We start from the raw sequence: 10,338 nt of genomic DNA, 5'->3' as shown, positions 1-10,338 counted from the left end.
TTATAGTGGGTGTTGTATTCTAGGACTTAACGTGTATATATTTCTTCACTGTTTACTATAACTTTAACGATTCAATACAACTACTTTACACTGACATTATAAGCTAATTGATTAATAAGCCTAAAATTGTCGCAGACAACAAAAAATTGTTCTTCATCTCCAATCATTCATCCTTCTTCTCTAACCTTCTCTTTCCATCCCCAATGTCTTCCTTCTTCAACACTTACTGGGACTTTCTTTTTAGTGAAAATAAGTTGGTCAAGCTATAAACTCTCGGATGCAATTTGAAGCCTCTTATAACAAGAAAGTACCTTATTTTGTCTGGTTAATGAAGCTAAATTGTTAAACACTACACTTCCTAGAATTTTCTCTTCACAATGGATACTTGGTTGTTAAGCATCAAGTTCCATGTTTAACTTGTGGACGAAAACAGACTTAAGCATCAATTCTGACTTAAGCATCAACAGTTTTGAGAAACTAACGTTCATATATTTAGGCAGAACACAAGTCTCAACCAATCTCTTGAAGTCAAACTCAAAAAATATGAGAGAACAAACCATGTGCAGTAGAGAGGCAAAGCGATCAAATATCAATCCGAACTAAATTGAAAACGAATCTTATACTTAAAAAAAAAGTAGCACTATTCTTTGTATCATAGCCTTCTATGCTCCGATGATCAACATTGGCTTGCATAAAATCACCATTATCACCAGTCGACGATCCAATATTTTCTTTTCTATTCTTCCTTCACCGTTCCAAATTATCAATTTTGGGAACTTTTATTCTTATTGGCACCAAATATATCAGCAAACTCTTTCCACTAAACTCCAACATAGCCAAACACCAAGTTACGATTTGCAGATCAAAACTTGATCAATTTGTTATAATTAGGATAGAGAACCACAAAAGTTATGACTAAAACAAGTGTGTATCCAACACATTTATAACTAAATCAGTTTAGAAGAAAACCAACTTACAACCCAAATCTGTAGCAATGGCGATCAGCATTCAACAACCCCGGTTCAGAGCTAGAAGATGAAAAATCTCACCGGAAGTCAGAACCAAACATGAGCAAATCCCCAACATCACAAGATTACCATATCAATTAACAAGAAATCATAAAGAACCAGTTGAAAGAAAACTATGACGATTTCACCAATTTCACAATTGTCGACAGCAAAGAAAACACAGCAACAACAGAGGAAGCAATTGTTGAGCAGCAGACAAATCAATCAAGAATATTCACCGGTAATGGCGACGGCGATGATGAATCACATGCAACGACATCAAATGAAGCAATCAAGGCCGGTGATTTCACGGTTCTTCTCAGTCTATAACTGGTAACAGCGGCAGCTGCGAAAAAGAAAAAACGATGATGGGAACGGAGAACAGAACTTCATCGTAGCTGTCAAATCTGGGACCGAGTACATGCAGCAGTTTTGGATCCATGACTGAGGAAGCTAAGAAAAAAAACACGGTGGTATTGAATTTGGTGACTGAACGACAGTTGAGAAGAAAACGACAAACGCATGCGGAAGAAAGATAGCTACAGGATCATCAGCGAATGATACCATGTGAGAAAGGAGGCATGGTGGCCTGTGTAGTGTGAAGGTGATGAACGATTGATATGTAATTAGGAATTTAGGTTTTGCTAAAGTGGAAATAGAAAGGGAAGAAATATTAACCGTATATTTGGAAAAATGAATTACAGTTCATTGTCCTTGCCTAAGTACTGGGTTTATATAACCCAAACACATAACCAACTATTAACAACCTAACTAATTACAGCTGACTCGATCTTATAGTCTAACAATCCTTATGTACTACAAACAAAACTTTAATGAACATCAGTTAATGGACCTAAAAAGAATATTTTGAGTCCATATTTCAGATTGAACCGCTGTTTTTTGACAGCCTCACTTGAAGTATATTCCCAAAGTGCAAAATTATACAAAATGTAGAAATTTCGGAAACAACAAAGCTCATATGTTTTGGGCAGTAGAAAGACGTGCCTGAAGACATAATAATAGGAATTCTATACTTGCAAGTTTTTTATTTGTCAAAAATAAATACTTGTCTTCTCGATTTCATCTCAACCACAGCATGACTGTACGGTTTGGTAATACTTGTCTTCTCGATTTCATCTCGACCACAGCATGACTGTATGGTTTGGTTTTCAACTCAACCAAAGCGTTTCTTAAACAGATGATACCTCTTGGACGGGTCCTTTGGCTTACTCTTCTGGCCATGCCCAAGCTTATGTTTTCCAGTGCTGCAAATGGAAAACATTGATATAAGTACGTTTAATAGTTTGATATGATTGTTAAAAGGCTTATAATAGACCACAGAATACGGGCTTTTCTCTTTACTCGGCTTACAGGCCAGCACGAAAAAGAAATGGAGACATTATTTATACCTGTATTCCATGTAGACCATTCCATTTGCCCCCGACATTGTACTCATGGATCCCACAGAGCGACGAGCTTTATGAATGGCTATTATCATCTCTGTCTTCTTATAACTGCTCCAAACCAACTGCGTCGTCACCGGCAGTCAAGACCTGATTTGTAAAATTTTTCAGTGAGTACAAGTTTTGGAAATCTCTCAAGTTTTAATATTTATGAGGAAAACAAGCACCTTTCCTAGAAGAGCCAACTGCTCTTCACGATAGTAATAACTCAAGTCATCACCAGCGTCAGGAGGCAAGCTTGTTATCACCTGTCGGAAATATTCACCATACAAGTACTTGCTTTTAAATTTTGCCAGTTCACACACAAGTACAGCAGCGCTACAAATTAGCCATTTTCACAAGTAGCATATGCTTAGTTTGTATTACAACGGAGTAGACAAAGTATTAAATGATATACCTTAAAGCTATAACCTTGATCAATTAGAAACTGCTGCCTTTTTGATGAGTAGTACATTTCCTGCAAAGAGAGACAGCTTAAACATTAGTTTCGTTAAAGAAACCATCATTCATGCCAGTGTTTAAAAAGGCGTAGCTGAGGCGCGCCTAGGCGCTAAGGCAAGGCGAGGGTGAAGCGCCTAATTGGGTCTAGGTGAGGCGATTTCAATGAAGCGCAACAAGGCGCTGAGGAGCAAAATGTGCCGCCTGTTCAATTTCTTTTGTTCTTTGTCTTTTTTTTCATATTTTTTAGTATGTTTTACATACTAACTTGTATAACAACAACAAAAAGAGAGAAGAAAATGAAATGTCAGTGGAGAAAAGAGTAAACATGGTTGGGTTGATTAGAAAAGAGTGTTTCATGGGAGACGGTATAAAAATTTGGCGTGAAATACAGATAAAGGGGGGCTGCTTCATCTTATATAATTACTGTTTGTCTTGAAGTTTGAAAGAGAGAAACAAAGGGGGATGAATAGAGGTATTTTTGGTGTTAAAAAAGACAACTGACTGAGCAGACAAAATGAGAGAAAGGCATGCATGAAGAGATGCTTAATACATAAAATGCTGATGATGAATACTCTTTGGTTTTTATATTGCATGACTGTTCTTTTTGCTTGACTATACATAAAATGTTTTTCTTCTTTCTTTTATTTTAGAAATCAAAGAATATAAGAATTTTTTAAAGTATTACCCCTTAATTCAGGCTAATAATTGAATCAAATAATAAACATGAGTTCACAGAATATCAAAAGAATCAACAACTTTTAATGCTTTCGGAGAAGCTCTTTGACAAGTATCAAAATTAATGGGTTGGCTTTCTTATTTTCTAAGGTTTCAGCCATTGAAACATCCTCATTTGTTTATATGCCCATGTGAACCTTGTGGCATGTCCTTTTTTCTTGGCTTGGCATATTAAGTAGATACAGACAAAATAAAGCAACTAGCATATTCAATTCTAGACTTTTTGGAACACTTTCATTTCAGTTCTCTAAGATCTTTCATTTGTTCAAGCTTTGTAGACTCCTCTAACAAAGACAGCGCAGAAATATCGGTCTAAAAATAAAATTCCTGAGTACTCGTATAAAATTGACTATAACGGGTGTTCCTTAACTCCCTTAGTCCATCTTTACCGAAACTCCTTATTTAGATAAATTTGATTTAATTTGCTATTGTTTGGTTAGCTGAATTCAGCTTTAGTGTGTGTGTGTGTGTTTGCGTATATATATATATTATAATCGCCTTTATCGGGCTAGTTGAATCTTATCTATAAAGTCGGTGTGTTAACCAATTGCTCTAGAGGGATAGCTCAAGCTTTATTGTATACATATATAATTACATTATGGGTATACGAATTCAATTTCTTAAGTTTGTCAAGAAGAACCTGTTATAGTCTAGGTGTGTTGTTGAAAGTAAAAAAATATCATATTTAGAGTTCAATTTCTAAGCAATTGACCTAAACTAGATTCACCTACTTGATTATTACATCTGTGAAGATATGATCATCATTGAACGTCATCAACAAAATTAGAAACCAATCAACTTTACGATCTTATGTGCAAGATGCCCTATTTTGCCCACATCATTACATACTTGAATGTCAAGCCCTTAATTATTTCCTCTTGAGAGAGAAGGCTAGCTTGGTTCTAACAAGAGAAGGGTATGGTGTTCGAGTGTATTTTCTGGGGTATGGTCCATGGTCCCTTGTTTTATCAGTTTTCAATCTTTTCACTTTGTCAAAGATTTATAACTCTAATCATTTAAAGAGTTTTTAATTCAGTTGATATTCAAAGAATTTCAAGTTGCAAGTTTGATTTAATACTTACTTTCTTTAAAGTAGAATAGATACATTTAAATATCCTTACAAAAAGAAAGATGAGAAAGTCCAAAAAAAAACAAGTTCAAACAAGATGCTGCAAACATAAAGTGCGACTGTGGTGGAGCACGACCTTCACTTGTTCAGTCAGAATGCCCTATTTCTCTTAGAATGGCGAGTGTCTAATTGGATTAGGTTTTTACCCTCACTTGCTCCCATTTCTTGATTATTTCTCTTATCAAGGATCCTTTGGACGAACCCTCATATGCATAAATATCTACTACCTCCTCAACAACTTCTTGGTAAAATTCCACTTCCTTGTTATCCATCAGCTTTTCTTCCCTGGTTGGAAATTGGGCCCAAGTTTAGATAAAAACTATTCTCCTTGGTGATGATAGTTTTGGCCTGGTTTTGAACGCATATTGTAGCTATGATTTTCGTAGTATTCGTCAGGCTCTCTAAACTATCCAAAGCCCCACTTGCCCTCAGGAAATCTGATATAGGTGTTTGAGGTGCTTTAGGGTTGTATCTACCTAATTCATTCTTAAACCTATGGGCCAGTCTCGGATTACATCCATGGGAGCCCTTTTGCTTGGATTTCCTTTCCCATCCTCTTGCACCCTATGTTTTTCACAAGATTTGACTATATTAATCTCTGTTGAGGCAACGATTTTCGAGCATTGAACCTTAACACATTTCTCTTCTATCTTACACCTTTGAATAGCTTGCTGTAATGGATCCTGGAACTTTCTATCAAGGTTGTTAGGAACCTTAGTTGAACAATCTGGGGTTATAATCTGGTTTATCCAAGGAACCTCCTTATAGGTCCACTTCTCATTCGGAGGCCACTGTGGACATATTGCGGTGTAATCAATCTGACTGTGAGCATTTTTTAATTCAATTTTTAACATGAAAAGTGGAAGGTAGGGATCTAAAAATCTTACACTTTCTTTTTCTTCTCATCTAATCCCCTGACGAGAGACTACTTAGTGATGACTTTATAGATAAAACTTGGTTATCTTGACTGGATGATTGAGAAGGGTTAGAACATTTAATCATGAGAGATTGATCATTCTTAGCTTTCTTGATCAACATTTGGCCCTCTTCTATTCCCCTCTTCTTTGAGTAAAGCTTATCTCTCACAAGGAAACCTTTATCTCTCATCACTTTTTCATTCATTATTGGTCTAGTGGGACCTTCTATGACCATATCTAATTTTTGGAGTTGGCTTGAGATATACTGCTCCTTAACAGGTCCTTGATCACCTGTCACTGGCATTTCGGCTCCACTACTGACATTCAGATTTTCACTTGAAGTCTTTATCTTTTCTTGCATAATATGATCCTCTAACAAATTTGCTCCATATATTATTATAATCATCATGCTCATCAACTTGGACATATGTTCCTTGGACTCAACTTGGAACTTTCTTACTTCATTAAACATTTCTTGTCGAGTCTTTGTAAGTTGGTCCTGGATTCTCTTGACCCTACTAACATGTGCTAATATTTTATTCATCATTTTCGATCTTTCTATAGTCACGCCCCCGAGTAACTTCAATTGGCTTTCAGGAATTCTACCACAATATTCTTTTATTAATATTTTATTAATAATGTGAAAACAATATTACTATTAATGAATAAAATGCAATGCAAAAAGTAAATGCAATGTATGACGTATATATGTGAATGTATAGATGCGAAAACCACATACAAAAGCAAAAATACAGAAATGGGAATACAAAATGTGCAATGCAAATGTATATATGCAAGAGGTGTCATTCCATAGTGTTGAGTTAATCGAATGACGAAATTGGCCAAGAGGGGGTGAATTGGCAATAAAAATTTTGTGGAAGCTTTTGCAGAAAATTGAAAGTAATTGCACAGCGATTTACAGTGGTTCGACTTTCTCAAACAAAGTCTACGTCCACTACCTTAGCTATCCACACTAAGGATTTTCCAACAAATTCACTAATTTGTTCTTTCTTTTGAGGCCAAAGAGATAACCTTACAATTCCCTCAAGAGTATACCCCAACTCTTGAGAACACTCTTTTCTCAAAGAGAAGATTACAAATTTGCAAACTTACAAGAAAACCTCACAAGGTAAGATGTTTGCACAATTCTAGAACAAAGAAAAGAACACTCAAAGATGAATACAACTGAGCACAAAAAGTGTTCTTGAAAGCAAAATGAATATTGAATGAAAATGGGCTTGAAATGCTCAAACTTGAGGTTTGATGCTTTCTCTTTGATTCTCTCTTGATTCTAGTTGCTTGATGTTTCTTGTTGTTGATCAATGGCTTCTAAGCTTGCTTAAATACACCTTGGATCACTTCTGAACGTTGGGGATAATTAGAGAAGATATTATAGCCGTTTTAGTGTGAAAACATTTAATAAAACAGCTTGGACAGTGGGGGGAATCGGTTCCCTCTCATAGGGAATCGGTTCCCTAAGTGTAAAATTCAAATATTTCGACCGTTGAACAAGGGGGAATCGGTACCCCCTTGGGGGGAATCGGTTCCCTCCGAGCATTCTGGAAATCTCGGAGCCAAACCATTCAGGGGGGAATCGGTTCCTCCTATGGGGGGAATCGGTTCCCTCTGAGTATTCTGGAATTTTTGGCTTTGAATTGGTTCGAAATACTTTGTAAAATATTTTGAAATTGTTTTATGATTAAAACTTAATTTTACACTTAAGTAAGGATCAAAATGATTTTTGAAATATTTGGAGTAAGTTTTGATATTCGAATAGTTATATCGAATATACTTAGAAAATCATTTGGAAAATCTTAAAATTCATTTAACTTAATTTGTTATATCGAAATATTAAAATGTTTCAACAATCTCCCCCTTTTTGATATAACAAAACATTTTAGTAATTTTAAGATTTTTGAAATCAAGTTTTGAAATTACTCCCCCTTACTTTAACACCACTTCAATTTATTATGTAAAACATTTAGCACTTATTCTTCTCCCCCTTTTTGTTAAATCAAAAAGTCATTGTAAACAAGGTTTTGAAAATTATTTAGCCAATTGATTTATTAATTATAAGCTTAAGCTGCTAAGATCACAATCAAAGAGAGGTTAGCCATTAGTTTCATAAATCAATATTCATAAATAATGTGATATGGCAAAATTGGTCATATTGCTAATGATAATGTAAATGATGCAAAAATGAATTAAACACACCAAACATATAAGTTCACACCATTCATAAATCCAAAATCCACAAATCAAACAATCAAAATGTTGAAACAATATTCATTTTGTTCAAAGTTTTAAAGCTAAACATAAAATCAAGCATCCGGATCGGTAGGAGGAAAACGGGCTCGCATAGCGGCCATCTCGTGTGTGAGTTCATTTATACGAGCGTTGGTTGATTCATTGTTTGCACGCATCTCCCGAAGAATCTCTAATTGTTGAGCTCCCATTGTGGATAAATGAGACTCTATAGAGGAAAAACGCGAGTCCATGGTAGCGTATCGGAAATCGAATGTCTCCATAAAGGATTGAAAATATGGAGGCATTTGATGCGTTTGTTGTGCTTGCTCCTCGGGCTGCTCTTCGGTAGTTCAGGTTCTTCTTCAACTTCATCAATATCCCTCATTAATTGGTCAAACTCGGGATCTTCGTCAGCTTCGGGTAGAGCTTGTGAGCTAGCTCCCGGAGTAGAAGAGCGAACCCATTCACCGGTTTCTTTGTCCTTTACCCATCCCGCTCTCGTTAAGGAAAGAAGATTTATTTGTTTCTTAAGAGGAAAAACGGCATCTAGACCGACTCTAAGCCCAGCTTTGGAAAACAGATTACTCAAAAGCAACCGTAAACTAGAGATGAACAGTGTTTCTTGTTAGGAACAAGATTTACGGTTTCAACAATTTCAGCAAAATAATCTGAGGTAGGTTAATTTAATACGGTTTTCGAAACAATGTAACCACTAAAGATCCAAAGCTCTAAGAGTAGAATAACGACCTCCGGATGGTCGAAACCACCAAGAAATCATTAGATGAAGAAAACGCTCATGTAGGTCTAAACACTCGCACTATCTCTTCTTTTATAACGAGAACCTAAGATTTGTTTTTCATTCGAAATACCATCATTATCTAATCCAAAAGTATTGGCTATATATGCCGGGTCAATATATAAGAATTGTCCTAGAAGGTAGGAACGAATTCCTATGGTTTCGGTTTCAGCTTGGTTTTTAACACATACGGCATTAGAGTAGAATATACGAACAAGTTGATGGTAAACGATGGGTTCAAGATCAAATAGTTTATCAAATTTCCATTCTTGTAAAATGGGAAGATATTTAAAATTGATAGCTAACATAGCTTGACGAGAAGGAATACGTTCTTCCCGGATTTTGTAAGAATCGAAATACTGATAATACCAATATCGGTGATTTCTAGACCCAGGATGATTGAAACACGAATTTTGGATAGTCAAGTTAGGATCAGTGGGATTGGATTAGAAATTGGAATAGAATGAGGATTTGGAGGTGGATTTGGTTGACGACTGGAACGACTAGATGAAGACCTAGGACGTTTAGGATTTGACATGGTGAAGGAAATCGGAATAGATATAATAACCTGCAATTTTAAAACAAGTGTATGCAATTCAATTAATCCCAAAACTCAAATGAGTCCTCATATTTCAAGATCTCTAAATCATCCTAATGGGCAAAGTTTTTGAAAAACTTTTGAAAAATATGGTTTTGAGAAACAATATGTATGGTTTTTCATAACAATATAATTTTGATCAAAACACAATATTTGAAAATAACAATTTTTTTTATTATTTCGAATTTTTTTTTTAAAAAATTTGAAAAATTCTTGTGTTTTTGATGAATTAGTTGTAACATCTAGTTTCTAATCACTATAATCATGCCGATCACTATTTCAACCTAGAACTAATTGAAACTAATCTATGTTCAAAAATAATGAAATAAAGAGTTTAGAAAAATTTACCTTGAAATATGAAGATTGAGGGATTTAGATGTTGTTTGCACGATTTTAATGATTCCAACAGGTTTGGAAGATGATTTATGAAGCAAATTCCAATTAATATGGTTGATTTGAGGCAAAAAATGGAGATTTGAGGGGTTTAGAGGGTGAGAACGGCGAAGAGAGAGAGGAAGAGGTTTTTGGAGAGTTTGGGGTATTCTGCCCGATTTTAGCAGAACCCCAGGGTGGGGGCGATTCCCCTGTGGGGGGAATCGGTTCCCTCATGGGGGGGATCGATTCCCTCTGCACCAAAATGCTAAAATCCGAATTTTTAAGCACAAAATGCTAAATTAATCTTTTCTAGTGGTATTGGCAACTCATATCAAACATTAATTATGTTCAAATAATTAAATTAATCTTTAATTGATTTTTGAACATAAATTAATTTTCATTAAGAATCACAAACTCCCCCTAAAATAGCAAGAATAAAATCAAATATTATTATTAAGCTTTTCAAGCTTTATTAAAAGTGCTAAAATTATTTTAAACACTAAGTGAAATAGGTTGGTCAACCTAATTCTCTCCTAAGTGTCCAAAATCTTTCCTGTCTAAGGGTTTTGTAAGATATCTGCTAATTGGTGCAAAGTATCAACAAATTCTAGAACTACATCTTCCTTAGTG

At 35.3% G+C, this 10,338-nt stretch overlaps 1 long non-coding RNA gene across 1 annotated transcript; it reads right to left on the bottom strand.

Moving 5' to 3' along the window:
• Window positions 1–2,146: 2,146 nt before the first annotated feature.
• Window positions 2,147–2,882, bottom strand: LOC120166979. Its single transcript, XR_005519992.1, has 4 exons — window positions 2,868–2,882; window positions 2,638–2,718; window positions 2,417–2,560; window positions 2,147–2,272 (listed from the first exon to the last, which is right to left on the bottom strand). It is a non-coding gene; the product is annotated as an uncharacterized LOC120166979 (long non-coding RNA).
• Window positions 2,883–10,338: the final 7,456 nt, after the last annotated feature.

Source organism: Hibiscus syriacus, unplaced genomic scaffold, assembly GCF_006381635.1.
Source record: "Hibiscus syriacus cultivar Baekdansim isolate YM2019G1 unplaced genomic scaffold, ASM638163v2 tig00111655_pilon, whole genome shotgun sequence".
In the NCBI taxonomy this organism is placed as follows: Eukaryota; Viridiplantae; Streptophyta; class Magnoliopsida; order Malvales; family Malvaceae; genus Hibiscus; species Hibiscus syriacus.
Note: the sequence above shows the minus strand (reverse complement) of the source record. Positions and strands in the feature narration are given on the sequence as shown.